At 39.8% G+C, this 24,119-nt stretch overlaps 1 long non-coding RNA gene across 7 annotated transcripts in view; it reads left to right on the top strand.

Annotated features, from left to right (window-relative positions):
* The window catches only part of LOC120885379 (uncharacterized), a 92,209-nt gene that overhangs the window by 31,769 nt on the left and 36,321 nt on the right, over nucleotides 1-24,119 (top strand). For 6 of the 7 annotated variants that reach the window (XR_013429515.1, XR_013429517.1, XR_013429523.1 and 3 more), the window contains exon 3: nucleotides 3,919-4,019. The exons of the other annotated variant lie outside the window; for it this stretch is intronic. This is a non-coding gene — a long non-coding RNA (uncharacterized LOC120885379). The remainder of the gene's footprint in view (nucleotides 1-3,918; nucleotides 4,020-24,119) is intronic. 7 annotated transcript variants of the gene reach the window in all.

A 24,119-nucleotide genomic window follows, 5' to 3' on the forward strand; every position in this document is an offset into this window, starting at 1 on the left:
TGGTTCCCGCCAGTGAATGTGCTAATCATGTTTTAGAGTTGTTTTATGATTTTCCCACGGTGTGTGATTTGCTAGGAGATGCTATGATGTATGTAAAGTCCCTGCCTTCCCCAAAGAGTATTATAAAACTGCTGCAAACCTTGGGTTCAGGGCCTCTCAGCGTCACCAGTTGCTTTGTGTGCACGGAGGACAGAGCTAGCTCGCAATAAACATCTCTTTGCTGCTTACATCGATCTTGGTCTCTGGTGGTCTTTTGGGGGTCCTGAATTCGAACATAACACACCTAGGTTGCTTCCATAGCTTATCTATTGTGAACTGAGCTGCTATAAACATTGGTATGGCCTTGTCACTGTAGTATGCTGATTTTAAGTCCTTTGGGTATATGCCAAGGAGCAGGATAACTGGGTCAAATGGTGGTTCCATTCCAAATTTTCTAAGGATTCTCCATACTGCTTTCCAGAGTGGTTGCACCAATTTGTAGTCTCACCAACCGTGCATGAGTGTACCTTTTTCCCCACATCCTCACCAACATTTATCGTTACTTTATTCTTGATAATTGCCATTCTGGGGATAGGAGTATAGCTCAGTTGGTAGAAGTGCTTGCCTTGCATGCACAAAGCCCTAAAAAAAATCAATCCCCAGCACCACACACACACAAAAGATACTTGCCATTCTGTTTGGAGTGAGATGGAATCTCAGTATAGTTTTACTGAGGTACTTCCCACTGTTGGCTTTGGTTATTGTTTTTCATTTCTTCCTCGTGTAGTGTTTTGCTCAAGATGCTTTACAATGCTGGTTTTCTGGCTGCAAATTCTTTTAGCTTTTGTTTATCATGAAAGATTTTTATTTTGTTGTCGTACCTGAAGCTTAATTTGCTGGATACAGAATTCTTGGTTGGCATCCATTGTCTTTCAGTGTTTGAAATACATTGTTCCAGGATCTTCTCACTTTCAGCGTCTGTGATGAAAAATCTGTTTTTAACCTTATTGGTTTACCCCTGAATGTAATCTGCCTCCTTTCTCTTGTAGCTTTTAATATTTTCTCTTTGTTCTGTATATTGGATATCTTCATAACAATGTGCCTTGGCGTTGGTCTACTGTGATTTTGTTTGCTCGGTGTCCTGTATGCATCTACAATTTGTATATCTGTTTCCTTTTTTATTTCTGGAAAGTTTTCTGTAATTATTTCATTTAGCAGGTTACTCATTCCCTTGGTTTGAATCTCTATACCTTCCTCTATCCCGATGACTCCTAAGTTTGTTTTTTTTATGTTATCCCATATCTCTTGGGTGTTTCTCTCGTGATTTTTAACCAGTCTATCTGAGTTGGCTAGACTCTTTTCAAGATGATATATTTTGTCTTTATTATCGGACGTTCTGGCTTCTACTTGCTCCACTCTGTTTGTTAGTGATACTCTCAATTGAGTTTTTAATTTGGTTTATCGTTTCCTTCATTTGTAGAATTATTGTTTGATTATTTTTTATAATAATCAATCTATTATCTATCTCCTGATAAAGATGCTTAACTTCTTCTTTTATCTGTTTATGTAATTCATTCTCGATGTGTTCTTTCGCTGCTTGAATTTGCTGTCTCGTATCCTCTTTAAGTTTCCATTCCATCTGTCTAAGGTGTTCCTTGAGTTCTTTATTTGACCATTTTTCTGATGACTCTAGGTCCTCCTGAATATTTAGGCTGTCCTGCATTGTTTGTACTCCTTTTCTTCCTTGCTTTTTCATGCTGCTCATGTTGCTTCTTGTTCTGTTTGACTGCTGAGTTACTGTTTACTCCTATAAATTTATTTGATGCTTGGGAGGAAAGGTATTAGAAGGGAAGGGAAGAAGTCATAATTTCCGGCAGGTCTCCTTTCGGCGGAATTTTGCTAGAAGTTTCTCAGCAGGTCGCATGTAGGTGTATTAATGGGTCTCTCTGATCCCGTTACTGCGGACGCATTGAAAGTGCTGCCTCCTCGCCGGCCACCATGTTGGGTCCTCAGTGTAGTTTTAATTTGCATTTCTCTAATTGCTGGAGACATTGAACATTTTTTCATCTATTTGTTGACCAATTGTATATCTTCTTCTGTGAAGCGTCTCTTCAGTTCCTTCGCCCATTTATTGATTGGGTTATTTGGTTTTTGCTGTTGTTTGTTTTGGTGTGAAGTTTTTTGAGTTCTTTCTACATCCTGGAGACTTTGCTTTCTCTGAGATGCAGGTGATCCATCACTTGTATTCTAATTTACTTTGTGGAAACTAATTGTTTTGTCTTCTATCATTTAACTCTTAAAACTCCTCCCCCTCCAGTTTTTGTTTTTAGGCAAACCAGGCCTCCCAAAGCGGCTTGGTTCTCCCCCCCCCTTCCCGCTCTCCCCATCTGTCTTGCACACCAGACTGCCAACCAGTGAGCTGGGGTGGGGGGCAAGGAGCAGCTGGGAGTCTCTGGTTAAAAAGTTGCTCAGTGTGAGAAGGAAATGTCAGAAGGCTGGGACTTGTGCCCATCAGGAGGTGCGGAACTCTCTCACCCAGACATCCTGGGAAATGAAGGAGAAATAATAGGCAGCTCACGTTTTCAGCCAACCCGCCTGGGTGGTAGTCCTTGAAGTGAAGCCTCACAAATCCCTCCTGAGGCAGGAGCTGGCTTGACAAGTGGAGGATTTGGGTGGCCTGTCTGCTCTTTGGGGGGGTCTTGGGAAGCTGAAGCCATCAAATCAGGCTTCAGGTCTTTGCTGAATTGCTTCTGCATGCAATTGCTGATTAAAAACATTATGTGACATTAAAAATGTCAGTATTATCTTCTTTGGTGGTCACTGGCTAAAAACAGACTCCTACCAGCCAGTGACTGACTTGACAGGAAGGCTCTTTATCCCTGTTTTCAAAATTAAGATCAGTATAATTTGAATTCATTACCTTCTTATTTCTTAGTGGATTCTCTTGAGTTGTTTTTTTAAATCTAACCTGGATGTGTTCATAATAAGGATGATCCATTTAGCCCTGTTCTTTGCTAAGGCACATAAATACAGCATTGCAATGGCTTTCTTTGTTCTCGTCAGAATGTTTCAGGTTCAGATTTCTCACTTCAGGGGAAGAGGGATACATGTACAAAGACATTTGGTAAAAGCGGTTTGCAAGTGTAGATGGCTGTGCTTCTCCATGGAAAAGAGTCCTCTGTTTTCTTTCTGCCACAGACTGGGAAGACTGATTCCAGCTCAGACATCACTTGCCAAATTTAAACACCAAGAGGCAAACAAATAAATACGAATTTAAAAAAAAAAAAGTTAAAAACAATACAACAGGAAAGTCAGAAGCAATCTAATTCCAGTAATATTTCAATAAATTAATGGCCTGTATATGAGGCAGCAGACACTTGGAAAAGATTGAGCTGACAGATGGGCACAAATAAAGCCACAGGAAAACTGGGAGGGATGATAAATATTATCTGCAGGCCATTTTTATCCCCCTTGTTAATTAACCACCCTGTTTTTCTTGCCATAACTAAGCTTATTTGCCTGTTTACCCTGAAATTCTTCCATTTCCTATTGCTTTTTTATTTTAACGTTCTCATTCTCCTCCCCACTGTAGTCCCCCTCCCATCCCAAATCTCCTTCGATTTTCAAGCCTGGGTTCTCACCCATATTTCCTCCTACAAGGTTTTTGCAGGGGAGAAAGCAAGGACATTTCCTTTACCTCTTGTCAGCTTCCTAACAATTTTCTTGCTATTAATGTCTAACAACTTTCCAGCCCCAGGGAATACACATACCTTTCCTTTCCGGTGAAGGGTTGTGTGCTATTCTGGCTGCCCATCGCTAAAAATACAACATGGCATTATTGATCTCCCTCTCCCTCTCTTTTTTCCCCTTAGAAGAATTTTACAGGTGAGTCCGTTCTGCCCTGTGTCTTCTAATGGTCTATGTGTTTCTAATGTCCAGTGTGGCAGCCTGGCAGAATCATTGAGTCCAAGGAACAGGGGCTTGGAAACAGCCTTCGGTTCATGTTCTGGTGTCGTCACTTATCAACTTGGTGACCTTGGGTAAGTTCCTTCATCCCTCTGAGCTAGTGCCTTCTTTCCAATAGCCATTTGTACCACCTGAGCTAGCTGATGGGTCTCAGGAAGGTGCAGTACACATTTCCCTGGGCACCTTGTTTTGTTTTATAGAAAGTGGGGAGGTCATGACCACTGGGGGGGGGGCTCTGGAGCCCATGATTTTTCCTTCTGCAGAGTTTGGTTTCTTCTCTTCCTGCCATAAAGAAGCAGAGTTTCTGAGTCAAAGGAGCGCTTTCTGGTTTTTGAATAACTTTAACGGAAGCTATACCAGGGCTCTTGTTTGGCCAGAGGAGGCCAGATTTGAGATCCCATGATCTGGCAACTGGTAGATCTCTCTGGGTGTCCCTATTCTTCCATTTTACTTACAGCTCTCAGAAGGTTATTTTGAGGAGATGAGGAAGTTAGGAGATGATGCCAAGGAGGGTCAAAAAGCTATAATGAAGCTCACTGGAGATTTGATTAGATTGAATAATTTTTTTTTTTTTTTTTTTTTTTTTTTTTTAGTAGAGGATAGGAAAGGCAGCAGAATACAACAGACACTAGTATGGCAATATGTAAATCAGTGGATATGTAACCGATGTGATTCTGCAATCTATACGGGGTAAAAATGGGAGTTCATAACCCACTTGAATCAAAGTGTGAAATATGATATGTCAAGAACTATGTAATGTTTTGAACAAACAACAATAAAAATTAAAAAAAAAATAGAAAAAAAAGAACTTTTAGTATTTATTTTTTAGTTTTTGGCGGACACAACATCTTTGTATGTGGTGCTGAGGATCGAACCTGGGCCGCACGCATGCCAGGCGAGCGCGCTACCGCTTGAGCCACATCCCCAGCCCCATAGATAGAATAATTTAGATCTGAGCCAACTATCACCTCCTCAGAGAAGTCTTCCTGACCATACAATCAAAATATTTCCCCAAGTCACCCTCTAGCTGTCACTCTTTTTCATCATTACGATATTTACCACTGTAAGAAGTTTCTTGCCCATTTCTTGTACTCCTTTATATATATTTTTTTGTTTCCTCTGCTGAAATGTAAATTCTGTGATAGCTGGAAACCCACTTATTTTCTATTACAGCCTCGTTGCTTAGAATACTGTATGACAAAAGTTGGCCTCCAATAAATACTCAATACATAAATAATTAGGCTATAGATTTTGCTAATGCTGAAACTGACCCTGGAACATCTAAAGGGAGGAATGTAGTAAAAGCTCTAGTTCAGTGTGAGCTCAGCTAATTTTAGCTGGTTCCTTTATGTGCCTGTAGGTAGGCTGGGCTTCTCTGGAAGGCACATTTTCTGTCTCAGATTCTCAGATTCTAACCATCCTAGTTGTACCCCACAATGAAATGATTATACAAGAAGATCAAGGTTATTACAGTCCCATTTATATTATAACTGATCCATTCCTCCTTTTAAAACAGTTCCTTGGGTCTTCTAGAATGTTCTTCTCTCCTGACTCTTCACCTGCTCTGCCAGCACCCTATTTCTGTATCCACACTCGGTCCTTTAATTTCCAAGCCTTGCCTCTCCTCACCTTGGTCAACATTCATTCTCTAGGGATTCATCCAGTCTCATGGTCTTTTAAATACCCTTCTGTTCATTCTGACAATCAGCACAGGGAGGTGTTTAGCCCAGACATGCATTTCCCGCTGTCTATGTGAGGCTTCCATATGTCTATGTCCATTTGAGATGACTGCACCATGTCCACAGCCTTTGCCCTGTGATTTTACATTCCCTCTCTCTGAACAGGTAGGGTCTATTCTGCCTGCCCACAGGAGGAGGCAGAATTCATGGTGCTGCAGAGGAAAAGCAACATTGCCAGAGTGTATGGCTGAGGCCTCCATAACAAAAGACCAACAGGAGAAAAGCATATCAATCTATTTAATGCGATTTTTATGTGACTCTGCAATCTTGGAAACTGACAGGGGTACACTTGTGTGTCTTTATGCCTAGGTTTGATGAAGAGTGGCTAGCCATAGAGAAATAGAATTGAAAAACAGAATGGTGTAGACTAATAGGGATCAACTGGGGGAAAGTTAGGTTCTGTGTTCTGCTTCTTCTCTGTGTCTCTGTGTCTTTTTAGAAGTAAGGATATTTCTTCTCTGGGTATAAGGCGAGCACCACCAGGCTTTTGACCTGTTTCAGAAAAGAAGGGAAGGAGAAGGTCAGAGAGTGGTCTTGGATTTTGTGACCTGCCTTGGGAGAAAGACGAGAGGAAGGAGGTGGAGTGGCTTTCCGGCTTCTGCTGTTTTCTCAAATGCTGGGGTGGTACTGGGGCAGTGTGTCCAGATCTATCAGTGTGCAAGTCGCAAGCCTTGTCCTCAACAGCGCTTGTGCGTTTCCACTTAATGTCTCCTGTGTCTCTGCTATGAGAAGTTGGAGGTCAGGTGAGCCTTCTGGTGTCAAGAGGAAGATGAGCTTCTAGCTAATGGGCCTCAGCCATGTCAGGTTAGAGCCGATCCTAACCTCTTCCCAGGCACGTGAGTGGACCCCACTGATTAGTTGAGGCCCAGTTGGAAGCAGCTGTTCCTCATTTAACTCCCAGGCTCACAATCTATAATAAATAATTATGGATTTAAGTCTTTGAGTTTTTAAACAATGAATATTAGATTAAATTTTTTGTTTTGGTTTGTTGTGCTGGGGATTGAACCGATGGCCTTGTGCATGTGAGTCAAGCACTCTACCAACTGAGCTACATCCTCAGCTCTTCTAAATTTTTTTAAGAAATTTTTTTTTAGATGTTGATGGACCTTTCTTTTATTCATTTATTTATATGTGGTGCTGAGAATCGAACGCAGTGCCTCACATATGCTAGACAAGCACTTAAACACTGAGCCACAACTCCAGCCCTAGACTGAATTTATGTATATAAATTGCATACAATTAAAGGGTACAGGTGAATGAGTTTGGAGAGTGTGCCCATTGCTGATCTCCAACCCTTGGCATTAACAGTCTTTTTTCCATTGTAACCATTCAGATGGGTAGAAAGGGCATCGCATTGTGGTTTTAATTTCATTTCCCTGATGACTAATGATGTTGACTAACTTTTAATTTGCTTATTGGCCATTTATTTATCTCCTTTTTGTAACTGTCCACATGAATTCTTTATAGACTCTATAAGTTTTTCTGTTTGGTGTGTAACTTCTGAACAGCTTTTTTTTTTGGGGGGGGAGTGTGGGTACCGGAGACTGAACTCAGGGGCACTTAGCCACTGAATCACATCCCCAGCCCTCTTTTGAATTTTATTTAGAGACAGGGTCTCATTGAGTTGCTTAACACCTTGCTTTTGCTGAGGCTGGCTTTGAATTCATGATCCCCCCGCCTCAGCCTCCTGACCCACTGGGATTACAGGTGTGCACCACTGTACCCAGTTTCTGAACAGCTTTTAATTTTTTTTTCTTTTATGGATTGTGTTTTTACGTCCTACAAATTATTGAATTTTGAGGTCCATGTGACTCAGCTATAGCTGACTGAGACAGAAATCTGATAGTTATTTCAAAACTACTGTGTCCAAAACTGGACTCCTACTTCTCATCCACTCACCCCCTTCTCTAACATATTTCTGCCAATTTTCAAAAATTCAGTTGAGGGGCTCTGGATGTGGCTCAAGTGGTAGCGCGCTCGCCTGGCATGTGTGAAGCACTGGGTTCGATCCTCAGCACTACATAAAAATAAAATAAAGATATTGTGTCCACTTTAAAAAAAAAAAAGCTAAAACATAAATATTAAAAAAAAATTTAGTTGATACTTCTAGTTGTCAGACAAAAATCTTCATTCTCCTCTTCCTTTCTTAGTCTGTGTATAACCATCAGTAAATCCCATTGGAAGTCTCCTAATTGACATCCCTGCTTCTGACCCCCTCTCATCAAGATCTATTCTCAACATAGAAGCCAGAATGTTATTTCAAAATTTTTAAGTCTGATAATGTCTGTTAACCGCTCAAAATCTTTCCATGTGTCCATCTTTATTCAGAGCAGCACTCAAAACCCTTATAACAACTCATAATACTCCACATGGTCTTTACCCCAGCTGCGTGCTGATATCAACCACGATGCTCTCTCTTGCCAAGGGCACTGCTCAGGCCTTCCTGGCTTTCTGGTTGTTCCTTCACCTTCTAAGTAAGCGCCTTGGTTGAGGTCCTTGCACCTGATGCTCTCTGTATCTGTATTATTTCCCTCCCATGAATTCATGCCCATGAATTCCTCATATTTGCTGGTCTCTACTTAAATGGCACTTTGGTATCTGGCATCAAGTGACTTATTATTTCTTCCCCTAACTCTTCAATTCACCGGATTCTTCTTTATGCATTTGTTCCATGTTTCTTTTCATCTATTTTTCCTCCACCCTGCCTTGTGTTTAGAATGTAAACCTCATAAGGATAGGGATATTACTTGTTACTCTTGGATCTTCTGGACCTGAAAATTCTAGGTGATTCAAGAGTATAGTAATAACCAATATAGAGCAAACTATTTAATTTTAGAATTTCAAAGTCAAAATGTGATTTTTGGCTAAATGAAAAATTCTGAATGCTCTCTACACTTGGAGAATGTTTAAAATGTTGATCTTCTGAAACAGTCTAAATTTTTAGCAAAACAGGAGATCATCCAAATAAGCAGCTATTACAGTTGTTTTTTTGGGAATGTTGCAATATGTAAACATTCTCTGGAATACATTTTTTTATTTTCTCTTTTTTTGAGATATTGGGGATTGAACCTAAGACTGTTCTACAACTGAGCTTCATCCCTAGCCTTTTTTTTTCTTTAGTCTTTTTATTCTGAGACAGGGTTTCACTAAGTTTCTAAGACTGACCTTGAACTTGGGATCCTCCCAAATCAATCTCCCAAGTCTCTGATATTATATGTATGCATATTTTAAAAATATATATTTTTAGTTGTTAATGGATCTTTTATTTATTTATTTATTTTAATTTATTTGCAATGCTGAGAATTGAACCCAGGGCCTCACATATGCTAGGCATGTGCTCTACCACTGAGCCACAACTCCAGCCCCTGAACATTTTAAAGTAACATAAAAATGATTGATGGGCCAGATATAATGTACACACAGGAATCCTAGCTTCTTGGGAGGCTGAGGCAAGAGAATCTTAAGGGCAGCTTGGGCAACTTTGTGCAAATCTATCTCAAAATTTAGAAAACATTTTAAGAAAGGACTGGGATGTAGCTCAGTGGTAAAGCACCCCAGGGTTCAATCCCTAGGTTTTTTTTTTTTTTAAGTGACATTAATAATTGAAAAAGAAGAAAAAGGGGGGAGGGCACCCATATAATTTTAGTTTTAGAAGGTTATTTTCTCGTTGTGTAATAATAGGTTGTGTGCTATTTTTGTGTGTTGCTTTGGATTTTTAAAAACATTTTATATTAGTGTATTTTAAAATAAGCTGGCACATTTCCAATTGTAGTGCTAACTCCAACTTTGCTCTTCTATTTGAGAAAGAATAATATGTTCTCCCCACTTCTAATCACAAAAAGGGCCTAAAATCTCTACGTGGATGGGATGCTGCACTCGGTTGGGAATGACTGTCACAGTTCATTTGTTATTTGCAGTCACCCAGGGGAAGAAGGCAGGTGGAGATAAGCATCATTTGCAGACTCTAAAGTTTGAGCTCAGAGGGAGGGACCTGACCCCCTCACCCCTCTCTGTTGAGCAGTAGCAACAGAACCAGGATTAAAACACAAACTGATTTCTCCACCTCAAATCCATATTTTTCAGAGATATGGGAGGGGAAAGGTGCTGGAGTTGAACAAGGATTTTGAGTGTAAGCCCTGCAACTCCTGCTTTGTCAGCATGGTATGGAACGAATTCCTCCTCCCTAGATGGTGCCGAGTCTCTTGCATCTTCTGGATCTGTTCATTGGACACCAAGAGCTTTATTGCAATGTCCCTTTCCCAGTCTCTTCCCTGGGAAGGCAGCTCTGTGGAGTCTTTCCATCTCTGGCTCCCATCCTCTGCTGTCCCCAGGCCTTGATATTTCTTCAGGCCATGCATATAGGAAATCAATCTCCATGTACCTAATATGCCTTAGTTCCTCATGGGAGAGCTAAGGAGTGTCAGCACCCAAATTAAAAGCACCCATACACATATCTCTTTGCACTTCCCCTCATTTTCTCCCTCTGGCATTTCTTAATGGCCTGGAGAAAAAGGAAATGAGTACTGTTCATGGGCCCCAGAATCTCGATGACCTTCATATAGAGTGTCCATATTTAGTGCCTTAAAAATAAAGTGCAAGGAGAGATGAACTTCAGAAGTAATTTCTTGGGGCCGTGAGGAAGAGAAAGAATGCTAAAACTGGTGATCACAAGGTGGGCTGGAGCCTTCAATTGTGAAGGCCTAATTAGTTGCCTGATTATCTGTGAGGAAGGCTTGGGGAAGTAGCTTCCCTTCTGCCCTTTCCCAGGAGATAAACACAGAGAAGGGGTGGCTGGAAATCCATCATTATGCTATCTCTCTGTTGTGAGTGACAATTCGGTTGCAGTTCCTCCAGAAATATCTTTGCTTTCCCTCCTTTTTTTATTTTTAAATTTTATTTATTCTTATTAGTTACATATGACAGCAGAATGCGATTCAATTCATTACACAAATAGAACACGATTTTTCATGTCTCTGGTAGAACACAAAGTAGAGTCACACCATTCATGTTTTCATATATGTACTTAGGGTAATGATATCTATCTCATTCCACCGTCTTTCCTACCCTACACTCACCCCTCCCCCTCCTTCCCCCTATCTAAAGTTGTTCTATTCCTCCCATGCTGCCAGCCCCATTCCCATTATGAATCAGCAACCTTATATCAGAGAAGATGTTTTTTGGGGATTGGCATTATGTTTTCCACCTCCATCCATTTACCTGCAAATTCGCTTCCCCTCTTCATGGATCATCTTTGCTTCCCCTCTTCATGGATCATCATTCAACCACATTCCATTATCTTCCACTTTAGCAAACCCCTCTTTAACTCCACTTATCCTCCAACACTGCTTCTATCTTTTTGCTATTGTTTACACCTAAACTTCTTCAAAGTTACCCGTATTCGTTGTTTCTACCCCAACTGAATCTCTGAAAGACTTCTCTTGCCATGTCATAGAGGAGGAGTCAAGGAATTTTCTGAGGTCAAAGCCAAAGATCAGGATCAAAGTTGAGTAGTTCAGAGAGTTGGAACATCTTCTTTTGAAAATCAACTCCTGCTTGGCACAGTGGTGCAGGCCTGTAATCCTAGTAAATCAGGAGGTTGAGGCAGGAGGATCACAAGAATGAGGACTTGTGAGACCTTGTCTCAAAAAGGGCTGGGGATGTAGCTCAGTGTAGAGTCCTACTGGACTCAATCCCCCATACGTACATACGTATAAATAAATAAATTTTAAAAAATGGACTGGAGAATAGAAAGTGGAGTTGCCTTTTTAGGTTTCTCTCCTGCTGTATTCTCTGAATTTCCCATGTTTGTTCTAGATAAATTTAATTTGGCATTTGGTTAAGTCTGCTGTTTCTTCCCTCCTGTGTGTACTTTAGTGCAGAGTTTTTCTTTTTTCAAAGACTCTCATCCCAGTATGTGTTTAAATATGCTACTTCCTTATTTTGTTTCAAAGAGGTGATATGCTGCGGTACATTGCTGAGGTCTGGGGTGGGTCAAGACTCCAAGCTTTCTGTCTGTGCAGTGCCCCTCCAGGAAACTGAGAGGACACACACTTATTCCCAAGGAGTGTGAAGTCACCAACTCAGAAGGACCTAGATCTGGAGGCAGAAGGAAGAGAAAACTTAAACTGGCTAATAATGAACCAGAGATCTCATAATGTGAGGAGTCAAGATCAAGTGGGCTTCGGGCTCCACATCTCTGGGATGATTTTGCCTCTGCTTCTTGTGAGTGTTGGTCTAACCCTTAGGTCGGCACTAAGAGGGGTGGTGATGGTTCCAAGCATCATATACAGGCATAACCATATCCAGTGAAAGAAGGACCATTCCCTTCCATCCTTCATTGTCTTTCTCAGGAATGACTTTTCTGAGATGTCCCTCCCTCCTCACCTTGACTCCAAGCCAACTTCACATTTTATATAAACAGATTGCCATAGATCTCATGCTTACCCACTGTTAAATACTAGGACTTCCAGGATTGCCCCTGACTTAAGACCTTTTCCTGGAGCTAGAGTTGGGGTCACCTTTCTCTAAGTCACATGAACAACCTAAATAAATTAAAATTGTTTTTAGAAGGAAGAAAATGGGGACAAGAGGTAGAAGTTGGGATAGCAATTGTTAGGTGGGGTGTTGTATACCTGTAATCCCAGCAACTGAGGCAGCTGGAAGGCTGAGGCAGGAGGATCTCAAGTTGGAGCAGCCTCAGCAACCTAGTGAGACCCTGTCTCAAAAAAAAAAAAAAAAAAAAAAGACTAGGGATAGAGTTTAGTGATAGAAGCTTGCCTAGCATATGTGACCTCCTGGACTTGATTCCAATACTGGGAAAATAAAAGTTGGAGTAGCATCAAATTCTGTTGGCTATAGAGAGATCCCAGAGCCAGACCTTACCAGATTTATAACGTAGCATGCCACTTCATCTGGTAAACAGAGATACCAATCTGGCTTTGTAGGATTCTCTATAACATGTGCTTTTGCATATGATGGGACTGCTACAAATGATTTTTTAGACCTATTATGCTATAATTTCAGCATTCACTATTATTAAGTAAAATATTTATACAACCCATGACAATGTCATTCAAGTATGCCCCAAATAGCCATACAGTTGCTCACACTGAAGAGCATGCCCCCAGACCAATAGCTTTTGAAGGGAAATTATACATGGCAAGATGAAGGGAAAACACCACAATGCAACCTGGTAAAATGTTAATATGGGAGGCAGCACTCTGCAAAATATTAGATGTAATTCTGAAGAAAAAGCAGCTTTAAAGCAAAAACGTGTTACAACTTGAAAACGTGACCTGAGAATGCATCTGGCTTTATTTTATATTTATTCCCTTGAGAAAATCATTCTTGAGTTATGCAAGTTCAAATTATACAATGTCTGGCAAGATGCATCTTTTGTATGAAATAAGCCCTCCCCACATTTTTATAACCAGCAATAATCTAACTTCTGAAAAAAGTCAGTGCTGCTTGGCACTTAAATAAACAAGTTCCAGGTTGTCTTTTTAATAGGAAAAAATGCATTTTTAGGTTATATAATCCATCAGTTTGAATTGCTTAGGAAGTGCTTAGCAAAGCCCCAACTGCAAATAGGTGGAAAGGAAATGTTTTTTGGTGATAAGAATCGGGTAGTTAATATTTGCAAAGCATTTTGCTCAGGCATGGGAAGGGCTAAATTAATTAAATGCTTAGGAGAAAGCACAGTTATTAATCTAATTCAGCTTCTTATTAGTGCAAAACTCATAGGAATGTCACCGTGTAATGGTCAGCTGTCGACATGATTTATGCCATTTATTATTTTTAAAAGGAGGGGTGTTTTGCATTTTTTTTATTTCCATGTGATAACCTCTGCAGAATGAAATCCCATTTCTAGTTTCCACTTTGTAATAAAAACAGATTTGCTTTTTCAAGTTCAGCCATGTGATTTGTGTATGGAGTTTCAATTTGTGATGTGTCAGACTGTGAACAGCTGATTTAATAACAGTTAAGAACCTCCACCTCGTAGGAATGACTGAAGTGATGTTTCTTTAGATCAATAGCATTGCCTGGTTTTACTGAGGAAATAAATCATTTTGCCACACGGTTGCCAAAATCTGAAGGTTTTTTGGATCAATGACACCAACGTATGTTATCTTAGACGAGGCTATGAAGCCTTAGTTCATCAATCAAATCAACTTTAATTAAATCCGATTTAATGGACTACTGCCTAATAAAAAGAACATTTACAAGAAAGTCAAAGTGGAAGCCCATGGGGCTTTTCTTTTCCCACTAACGCTCCTCCTCCAAAAGGAGGCAACAGTCCCGAGCCGCTGGGATTACAGGGGTGCTCCCTCCACCGGCTTCTAATTAGATTTTCAACATTTAAAAATAGGCAGCACAGCTCTGGAGCCTGAGACGAGGAGGATCGCAGGTTCAAAGCCAGCCAGCTAGCACTGCGAAGCGCTTGTCAACTCCGTGAGACCTGGTCTCTAAATAAAATACAAAATAGTTCTGAGGATGTGGCTCAGTAGTTAAAAAAAGGGCAGCATCAGGAAACTGCTTCTCTTATACTTTCTCATGCTACTGTTTCTCTCTCTCTTTAATTGTGGTAAAATATGTAACATAAAATTTGCCATTTGAAGTGTTTACTTGTGTGGCAATTATTTTCACTGCATCCTGTGATCATTATCACTATTTCTGAAATGTTTTTATTATTCCCAACAGAAATTCCGTATCATTTTTAAATAACTCCTTATGCTCCTCCTCTTCAGCCCTTGATTACTTCTAATTTTTTGTTGGTTTCTGTGAATTTTCCTATTCTAGATACTCCAGGTTGGTGGAATCATGCATTATTTGTTCTTTTGAGAATGGCTTCTTTCACTTCAAGTATGTTTTCAAGGTTCATCCGACTTGTGGCATATGTTAGAATTTCTTTTCGTTTTAAGGTCCTTCCTGGCTTGGTCTGACCAGTCCATGACACACAGTGATGCCCTGGCCTGGTCTGGAGGGCACAGGGAAGGCTTCCTGGAGGTCGTGATGTTCAGAGACAAAGCTCTGAAAAATGTCAAGTTCACCTAGGAAATGGGGGCGTGAGGAGCATTCCAAGGCAGGTGGAAGAGTGTCTGAGAAGACCCAGAGGCAAAAAGAAGCCTGGGGCCTCTGAAGGCCAGAATGAAGCCGTGGCTGGATGAACAAAGGTTGAGGGTGGGGGGTAAAATTAAGAAGAGGCTACACGAGGAGGTCTTTTAAAAGCTTCATTAAAGACACTGTGTGTGAGTGTGTGTTGTGTGTGTGTTGCGTACATTTTGAAAAAAGAATTTTCTGATGTTTGAATTACGAATTAGAAAAAGAAGAGAGTAGATTTCAGAAGATACGGGATTTTGGGGAAGCTGTAATAGTCTAGGTAGGAGATGCTGTGGTTTGGACTTGTGGGATTACTGCTGATATGTGGAAAAGTGCTGGTTTGATAAAAGTTGCAGAAAGACAGTTGCTTAATATGAATTTCATGTTACATAGTTTTTACCACAAATTTAATTTTTGTTTTTAAGTTATACATGACAGTAGAGTATATTTTGGCATCTTTATACAAACACGGAGTATACCTTATTCTAATTAAGATCCAGTCTTGTGATCATACATGATGGTGACATTCCCTGTGTATATTCACATATGTACATAGGAAAGTTAGGTCAGATTCACTCCACTGTCTTTCCTATTCCTGTCCCTCACCCCTTCCCTTCATTCCACTTTGTCTAATCCACTGAATTTCTATTCTCCACCCTTTGCCCTTCTTGTGTATTAGTATCCACATATCAGAGAGAACATTTGACCTTTGATTTTTTGGGGGACTGGCTTATCTCACTTGGCATGATAGTCTCTAGATCCATCCATTTACCAGGAAAGGTCATAAAGTCATTATTTTTATGGCTGAGTAATATTCCACTGTGTATGTATATCACATTTTCTTTATCCATTCATCTGTTGAAGGGCACTTAGGTTGGTTCCATAGCTTAGGTATTGTGAATTGAGCTGCTATAAACATTGATGTGGCTGTATCACAGTAGCATGCTGATTTAAATTCCTTTGGATATATGCTGAGGAATGGAATAATTGGGTCAAAGGTGGTTTCATACCTGTTTTTTTGAAGACTCTCCATATTGTTTTCCAGAGTGGCTACACCAGTCTACAGTCCCACCAGGAATGTATGAGTGTATTTTTCCCCCCATATCCTCACCAACATTTATTGTCACTACCACAAATTTTTAAATAAGTAACTAAGGCTGTGGTGATTGGATATAGGCAGAACAAAGAAGGAAGTAATGGCTGGGTTCCCAAGGTTTCAGGCTGTGGCAGGAGGGTAATAGACCTCTGGAGGATCCCTGGGTGAGTTTGGGGAAGTTCAGAGCTTAGTTCTGGACAGTTTGAGGTACAGATGATATTTATGAAACTGGGTATATAGATTGTGGGCCCAAAGGAGAGGACTGACCATCCGGAATGCCTACTGACAAAACTGTGGACATCTGACTGGAGTTCAGGTACAGGCCTTTATTCTCAGGAAGAAGTGGTTAACAGCAAATGCAGGCATAAGAAAATCCTGTTAGGGAGAGAAGGCTCCAGGAAACAGAACAGAGTTTTAGAATAACAAACCTGTTCTCAGAATTGGGTTTTCAATCAAAGACCAGCAACAAACATGTCTATGATACTTATAAACCAGACTGACTTCAAGCCTTTTAGATAGAGTCCAAGTTTTAATTTCCTCTTTATAGGCATGTGGGGAGACTACTTCCCTCTCCCCCTTGCAGTTAAGATGTGGCTGTGTACCTGGTTTCTGACCAATAGGATGCTGCCAGAAATAATATTCCCATTTCCAGGCCTAGCCCCTAACAGAAATCATGATAAATTTGTCTTGTTCTTCTACCCTATACCTAATGAATCTAAAATGTTCCTGGAAGTTAGAGGGTCCTGAGATTATGGAGCCTATGATGGAAAAGGCCTTAGATTCCTGAGTTATACAGAAGAGAAGCTCCAAGCAGGAGACACCTGAACCAAAATAGACTTGAAAGGTGGGAGAAGTAAACTGTAATTATGTTAAACTTCCAAGGTTTCAGGGTAATATAGGATGGGAGTTCAAAAATGTTCCAGCTTCCCCTGACTCGAGCCAAAGATGTCCCAATTTTTATCTTCAGAAACTGTGAGTAGATTAAATTACATGGCAGAGGGGAGAGGGGATTAAAGTAGCAAAGGGAGTTAAGGTTCCTAATCAGCTGACCTAAAAATAAAATTATACTGGATGATCCTGCTGGGTCTAATCATAGGAGCCCTTATAAGCAGAGAAACTTCCCCAGCTGTCGTCCAAGAGAGATGTGATAAAGGAGGCAGAATCAGGGTCATGTGACACTGTTAGCTTTGATGATGGAGGGAGGGGGCCACAAGCCAGGACATGTGGCAGCTTCTGGAAGCTGACCTTACTTAATTACTTCTTTAAAGGCATGTTGCTATCTCCGAACAGTCACATAATGAGGGTGGGGGGTAAAACTTCAACCCAGGAACCTTGGGGTGATACAATTCAGCCCATCACAACACTACTGTAGACATTTAGATTATTGCCATTGTGAAAATGCAAATCATGCCTTTTTTTCCCCATGATTTTGATTTCTATTTTGGAATTATTTCTCTTATCAACTCTTGCCAAAGGCACAGAATGGGCAAAGCAGAAGAGCAAGTTCCTAGAGAATTTCCAGGAGGTGGGCATTTGGAGTGTGTGTAATGAACAAAAAATGTTGGGAAAAGGCCATTTCTAAATGTGCCCTTGCGATCAGTTTTGGAATAAACCGTTAATCCATGTGAGTAGTGGAGCCTCAGCTTGTTCTCCACTCACTTTCTTGTACTTGTTTGTTATAACCTCTTTCTATATTGGTCAGTATAAATATCCATAATAGTTCCAAAACACGGTAAGATATGCTATTTTGGAAAATGCAAACTGCGGAAAATTCTCATAGGTGTATACTTTTGCAAAGTTATACATTCAAGGAAAAACCAGCACCAAATTCTAACCATTTTATTATAATAAGTTATATAATAACAAGTTAAATTTTATACAAAAATATCTGTGGCATATAGCCAGATCTCAGTTTTTGCTTTGTGTCCTGGAGACTATGTTATAAAGCAAATTATTGCAGAAGGCAGGGTCAATCTTAAATGCTTTGGAGGTTACACTCTTGTTTCAAAGAAATTATGGACCACTAAGAATATAAAATAAATGTAAAACCACAACATCTATAAACCTTTATAATCATGTAAGTTGTAAAATTATGTTAGAGGTTATAAAATAGGCGTAAATGTACTGTTTATATGGATTATAAAATAGGCACTAATGTACAATAAAATATACCTATGCTATATTAAAAAAATAAACTTTACTGTATAATAAACTGGACTCATAATTAACATGTTGTTATACAATCAAATTTGTTTGACTTAATTTTTAGGTGCTACTGAAATGTGCTTTCGATATTCTATTTCAAAAATCTTTCAATACCTCTGTTCAAAAAAAGAGGTAAGACTTTTTTTTTCTCTCTCATAGAGGTGTCTCTTATAGTTAAGCAAGAATGTGTTATTCTCAGGTTACTCTCAGAGTTGAAATAATTCTTTTCATTGCAGTATCTTTATATACAGTCGTAGGTCATAAAGAAAATGTGACCAACCGTGGACCTCTCGTAAAACGGCAGTCCCATAAGATTATATCACTAGTGATGTTGCAGTGATATCAAGTATACTTTGTGATGTTTACACAATGACAAATCACTTGACTTCACAATTCAGAACACATTCTTGTTGTTAAGTGATGCATGACCGTATTTAAAGAGGTTCTGTATAAATGGTGTGGATTTTGAGTCGATTGTCCATAGAGTGTTTCTCCAGTTTCTCTGTTACCCCCCTTTCTGGCTTGCAACATCAATTTCAATTACAAGTATCAATTACAAGTATCATTTTTCCGACTGCCCCAAACTGCACCTACTTCCTAGTTTCAAAGCTTCCTCCCATGTACAATAAATGGTGTGAGTCCTGTAGGGGCAGGAAGAGAAGGGTGGTGTGTGGAGGAAGGCGGAGTCCTTCTCTCCATACAATCTGAGACTAGGAAAGTCTCCTTTCCCTGGCACTTGACAGCTGGAGTGAGGGGCAGGTCTTTTAGCCTGGGGTTGCTCATCTCCAGGGAACGATGCACAATGAAGGGCTAGTTGAGAAATGGTGCCTTCTAGTGCTCAGAATCCATGACACCTTTGGCTAGAGTATCCAATATAAGCAGGGCCAGCAGCCCTGTTCTGGAGCCATTCTTTCTGCTGCTCATCCCAATGGGCTCCTGAGCATTCTCTAAGCCCAGTTCTTTAGCTGTCCTGTGGAGTTTACATGCTACTTGGCATTCTTCCAACAACCTTCCTTTTGCTCAACTTAGCCCTAGCTGATTTCTGGGGCTTGCAGCTATCTGTTGTGCGGGGAGTTTTGGAGGGTGAAGCCTGGAGGAGGTAGTGACATACACTTTCCTGGGGAGTGGAGCAGATGATTGATGCTGAGATACTGGAATATGATTCTCAGGATTCTACTTTTTATACATCGCTGACATTCCTGCAGTGGTGATTTTGAGCTTTTTTGTTTCTGTTTGTTTGTTTTTAATGGGAACTTCTTTATGTTTTGCCAGGGACCTGAAAACCCAAGGTTCTTAGTGACAGGCAGAACTAACATTTCTCCTGATCCATCCTGTTTACTCCATTATAACTGTATTGCTAGATCAGTTGGGTCCATGTTAGTACCTGCATCACTTGATGTCATATTTGGATCCTGCCTTCTACTGTGCACATCAGGTCCTGGATGTTTGGATCTAGGCCTGAGGTCTGGAACTGTCCTTTCCTTCTTTTGACGAGCTTCCCAACCTAAACTTTCCCCTCTCCTTCTGTCATCTGGTCTCAGCTGGGGAACCCTCAATGTGAAACACCAGTTCAGATCTTACCAAGAAAGGGGAGCAGGCTCAATGACTTTCCTCCCAGGAACTCCTATGCTCTTGTGCAAACCTCCCTACCCTCACCCTAACTGAAGAGGTGGCTCTCGGGTTATTGTTAAGTCACTAAAAGTTCACTTTTACCATTTATTTACAGCAAAGAGGCTGGTGTTGATGCTCCAGAAACTAAGAACTGACAGCAATTCCTAAAGAGCTGATCCTTAGAGAAAATGAAACAGTGACATTTAGGAATCTTGAACATGAACATTAATATCTTGGGGGGCTTGGTTCTACCAGCTCTACTTAATTGCTAGACACAGTGACCTCTTGTGAAGAGGGACAGGTCTGCTTTCCCTTAGAAGTCCTGCACCTAGCTCAGAATATCTGCTTAACCATTCTTTGGTGGAATGAATGGATTTTTCTTCTATTCAGGACAGTTCCAGACCTGTGGCCTAGAATTAGGGATTCTACATCCCTTAATTATCAAAATTGGAAAGGGTTTAGAAGAATGAGGTTTAACCAAGGGGGTTTATGGATTTGAAGTCCAGCAACATTTCCACCTATTCATTAGGTTGTTTCAGATTTGTGTCTTAGACCCTATTTCACATGCAAAATTAATCAATGTTGGAATTATATAAAACAGAGTCAATTTATTAATTTACAATGTGTGATTACCTAGTGCAGCTGTCTGCAAATGGTAATGCCCTTTCTGGGTATTTCTCAGATAACTAAATTCAGATCAGAACACTACTGGGTGAATATATAACTAGACTCCAAAGGGAGTTGTATGTCCCTGAGGGATATTTCTAACAAGCTTTGGTAGCTTAACAGAAATGCCTTTCTTCTCTCTAGGGAGAAAGAATATTTCTGTTCAGTGATTGTCTGGGAGAAAATAGCAGCTGAAGCTGAATTTGGGAACTTCAAGCTTTTATGTTCTATGGGTTTAATTTTTTTCAATGCCTCATCCTCCCCTGAATTCAGAAAACCTAAACTCATCACAGCAGTATCAGTTATTAGTTATTTTTATCTTGATATGAATTTAAATTTTTGCATTCTTTGCAAGGCATTTTGTGTTTTGAAACTCATCTCAAAATATGGACTCTAGAGTTGGGGCTGTAGCTCAGTGGTAAAGTGCTTGCCTTGCATGTGTGAGGCACTGCGTTTGATCCTCAGTACCACGTAAAAATAAATAAAGGTACTATGTGTTCATCTACAAATATATTTATATTTGAAAAAATATGGACCTAAAGGTTTGTTTCTATGGCAGGAGATCCCAGGATCAATGGGTACGAATAAAAGTATTGTTTTTTTTTTTTCTTTATTTGGTGTTGAGGATTGAACCCAGGGCTCTGCAGGTGCATACTCTACCACTGAGCTACACCCAGTCCTGAAAGTATTTTTTTAGTCATAGGGCAATTGGTCAGGGTTATTGACCTCATACCATCTGAGTGGACTCCTACCCTGTCTATAAATAAGAAGATTCTGTTTTTGCTTTAAAGATCCAGGACTGTTTGTGTGGAATTACATAACTTTTGGGTGTGTTTTCTGGAAGAAACACTGATATTATTTCTCTGCTATGTTTTTCTAAACTCCATGAGGACATTAACTCTTCTTTGCCCCTTGATTCTTCAACTCCCTAAGCGCATTTCCATGTCAGGGCTTTTGCCACTGGTCTGTTCTTTCCTTTGCTTAGAAAACTCTTCTCTCTGGTAGCCACATGGTTCACTTCATCCAAATCTCTGTTCAAACAGCCTCTTCTCAGAGACACCTTACCCACTGCCTATCCAAGATGGCAGACTCTTCCCTCTATTCTCCATATCCTACTTTACCTTGTTTGTGGTACTTTTAGCCACTTGTGAGTACATTGCACATTTAACTAATTATCTTTCTTGCATTTGTTAAATAAGCAAATGAATGAATGAATGAATGCATTAATCCTAGGTTCAGAGGTTATTTCTTCTGGATTATTTTGTCAGCTGGGCCCTTTCTTTGTTTTTCCTTCCTCTTCCTTCCTTTTTATTTTTCTTCCCAAAATAAACACTTACTGAGACACTGGAATCCCTGACTGGACAAGGTTAATTCTGGAATGGTTTTATGGGACCAATAGTGTTATCTCTAACTTCTTATTATCTTCTTTTTCCAGATAGCCATCTTGGGTAGTTCTGATTATAGGTTCTTGTAGTTCAGGAGCTGAAGATCTTAGGTTATATCATCACCCTTTCCATATGGCTTGAAGAATGACAACAGTAAAAAAGCCTGAGCTCAGGAAGATACCATGTGTGCTAGGTGTATTCTTTACTGGGGCCCCAGGGTCTAGCACACTGAGGCATTGAGTAGATCTTTGTAGGATGAGTGGATGTGAATGAACGATAAGACACTGGATTGGAAGACATCTCTATGAGGCTCTTTAGGGGATAGTGCACAGAAAAGCCAAATGCCCAGCAAACTAGTTTTTCAAATGCTATAGATGAGATTCATTTCCTTCCCTTAAAATATAAGATCCTTTTTCTATTGTCAACAAATGTACCAAATGATTGTTTCATATCTGATCATTATCATTTATCTAAAGCATATGCTCTGTAATTCAGCTTTACAGTTACTGAAAGCAAATTATAGCAAATCAGAAATGTATTAACAATAACGACTTTACTTTTCCCCAAGTTTTTTAATTTTAAAAATAACTGATAACCATTCATATGTCAACAAATACTTTAAGATATGTAGTAAAAAATTAAGTCTTTCTCACCCATCTTCTCTTTCTTGTTATGACCCCTAGATTAGCCACTATTCCTACTTTCTTCTGCAGTCTCCTATTTTACCCCTACACAAATATATATTTAGCTACTCTTTTTTTTTAAAATATAAATGGTAGCATATATACTCATTGTTCTTTATCATGCTGTTCTCACTTAATAGAATTTAGGGATTATTATGGTTTGATTGTCCCTGCTCCAAATTAACTGATATCCTAACCTCCAAAGTGATGGTTCGGGGTCTGGGACTTTTGAGAATTAAACTGAATTAAACTATCTATATAGATAGAGAGAGGGGGAGAGTGTGTGTTAGTGCCACCACTTAAATGTGCAATTGTATGTGTTAGTGCCACCATTGAAATGTGTAAGTCACAGATATTGAGAGCTTGAGGAGAGCTTATATTATCTAGTTCTTTCCCTGTTACAGGTAAGAAACTAGGGGCAAGAAAACTTGTCATTTGGGTATAACTAACTAACAACTAGGTTCAATCTGGCTTACAATTAAAAAAATGTTTTGGTTCACTCAAATGGAAGCCCAGAGTCAGTGCAGGCTTTGAGGCCGAATAATCCTTCTAGCCTCACTCAAGGGCTCATATCATTTTTCTTTGATCAAAGGGCAGTTGCCAGGTGGTTGCTAGTACCAAGGAGGTGGTATAGAGAGTTTCCTTTATTCTCTGCCACTGGGAGAGAAGAGAGTGCTGCTTCTGTAAAGGCTCTTGGAAGAATCCTGTGTTTGGGCAAGGCCCATCCTCATTATTGAGGATAATCTCCTTTACTCAAATTCACCAGATTGTTAATGTTAATCACATCTACAAAATACCTTCAAAACATCTAAACTAATATTTGCCAATCAACATAGTAAACTTTTTCTCATATCTCATTTCACATGTCTTCTCCTCAATCATTGGCAAGAGGATAGGTTACCCTCAGACCAATTAGGACTATTCCTAAAATTAGTAGTCAGGTCAGCTTCCAGGTGAGGCACAGGGGTTGTTGGGGAGGGTACCCAAACAAAATCATAAGTTAGTTCTATGTGTAATATTATGTAAAATAGCACTACTTAATGTCTCAGCATTGTTTTAACTTATAAAACATAAAACAGATTCACTTGAAATTTTTATCAAAGTTCCCTGTAGAAAAAGAAACAATAGAACAGGGACACACACACACACACACACACACATACACACACACACACACACAGAAAATTATCTCAAAGAATTGGCTCAAACTATTGTGGGGGCTAGCAAAACTGAAATCTGTAGGGCAGACCAGCACACTAGAAATTCAGGGAGGAGTTGATGTACTTTTGAAGCAGAATTCCTTCTTCAATAAAGTTCAGTGTTTGCTGTTAAGGCTTTCCTGTGATTGGACAAGGCCCATCCTCATTATTGAGGATAATCTCCTTTACTCAAAATCACCAGATTGTTAATGTTAATCACATCTACACAATACCTAAACTAATGTTTGCCAATCAAGTAGGCATTATAACCTAGCCAAAATGACACATAAAATTCATCATTACATTTTATTTTGTGTGTGCACAGTGTTTGGGAGGAAAGTGCTATACCACTGAGCTACATCCTCAGCCTAATAATCAGACAATTTTTATTTTCTAATCTTATTTATCTTAATGTTTCTAACTTCAAATTTCTTTAGAGAGTGTGACAGAAGTGTGATTTTGGAAACATATATTATGGTTGGGCTGGGGGC

Source organism: Ictidomys tridecemlineatus, chromosome 13 (assembly GCF_052094955.1).
Source record: "Ictidomys tridecemlineatus isolate mIctTri1 chromosome 13, mIctTri1.hap1, whole genome shotgun sequence".
Lineage (NCBI taxonomy): Eukaryota > Metazoa > Chordata > Mammalia > Rodentia > Sciuridae > Ictidomys > Ictidomys tridecemlineatus.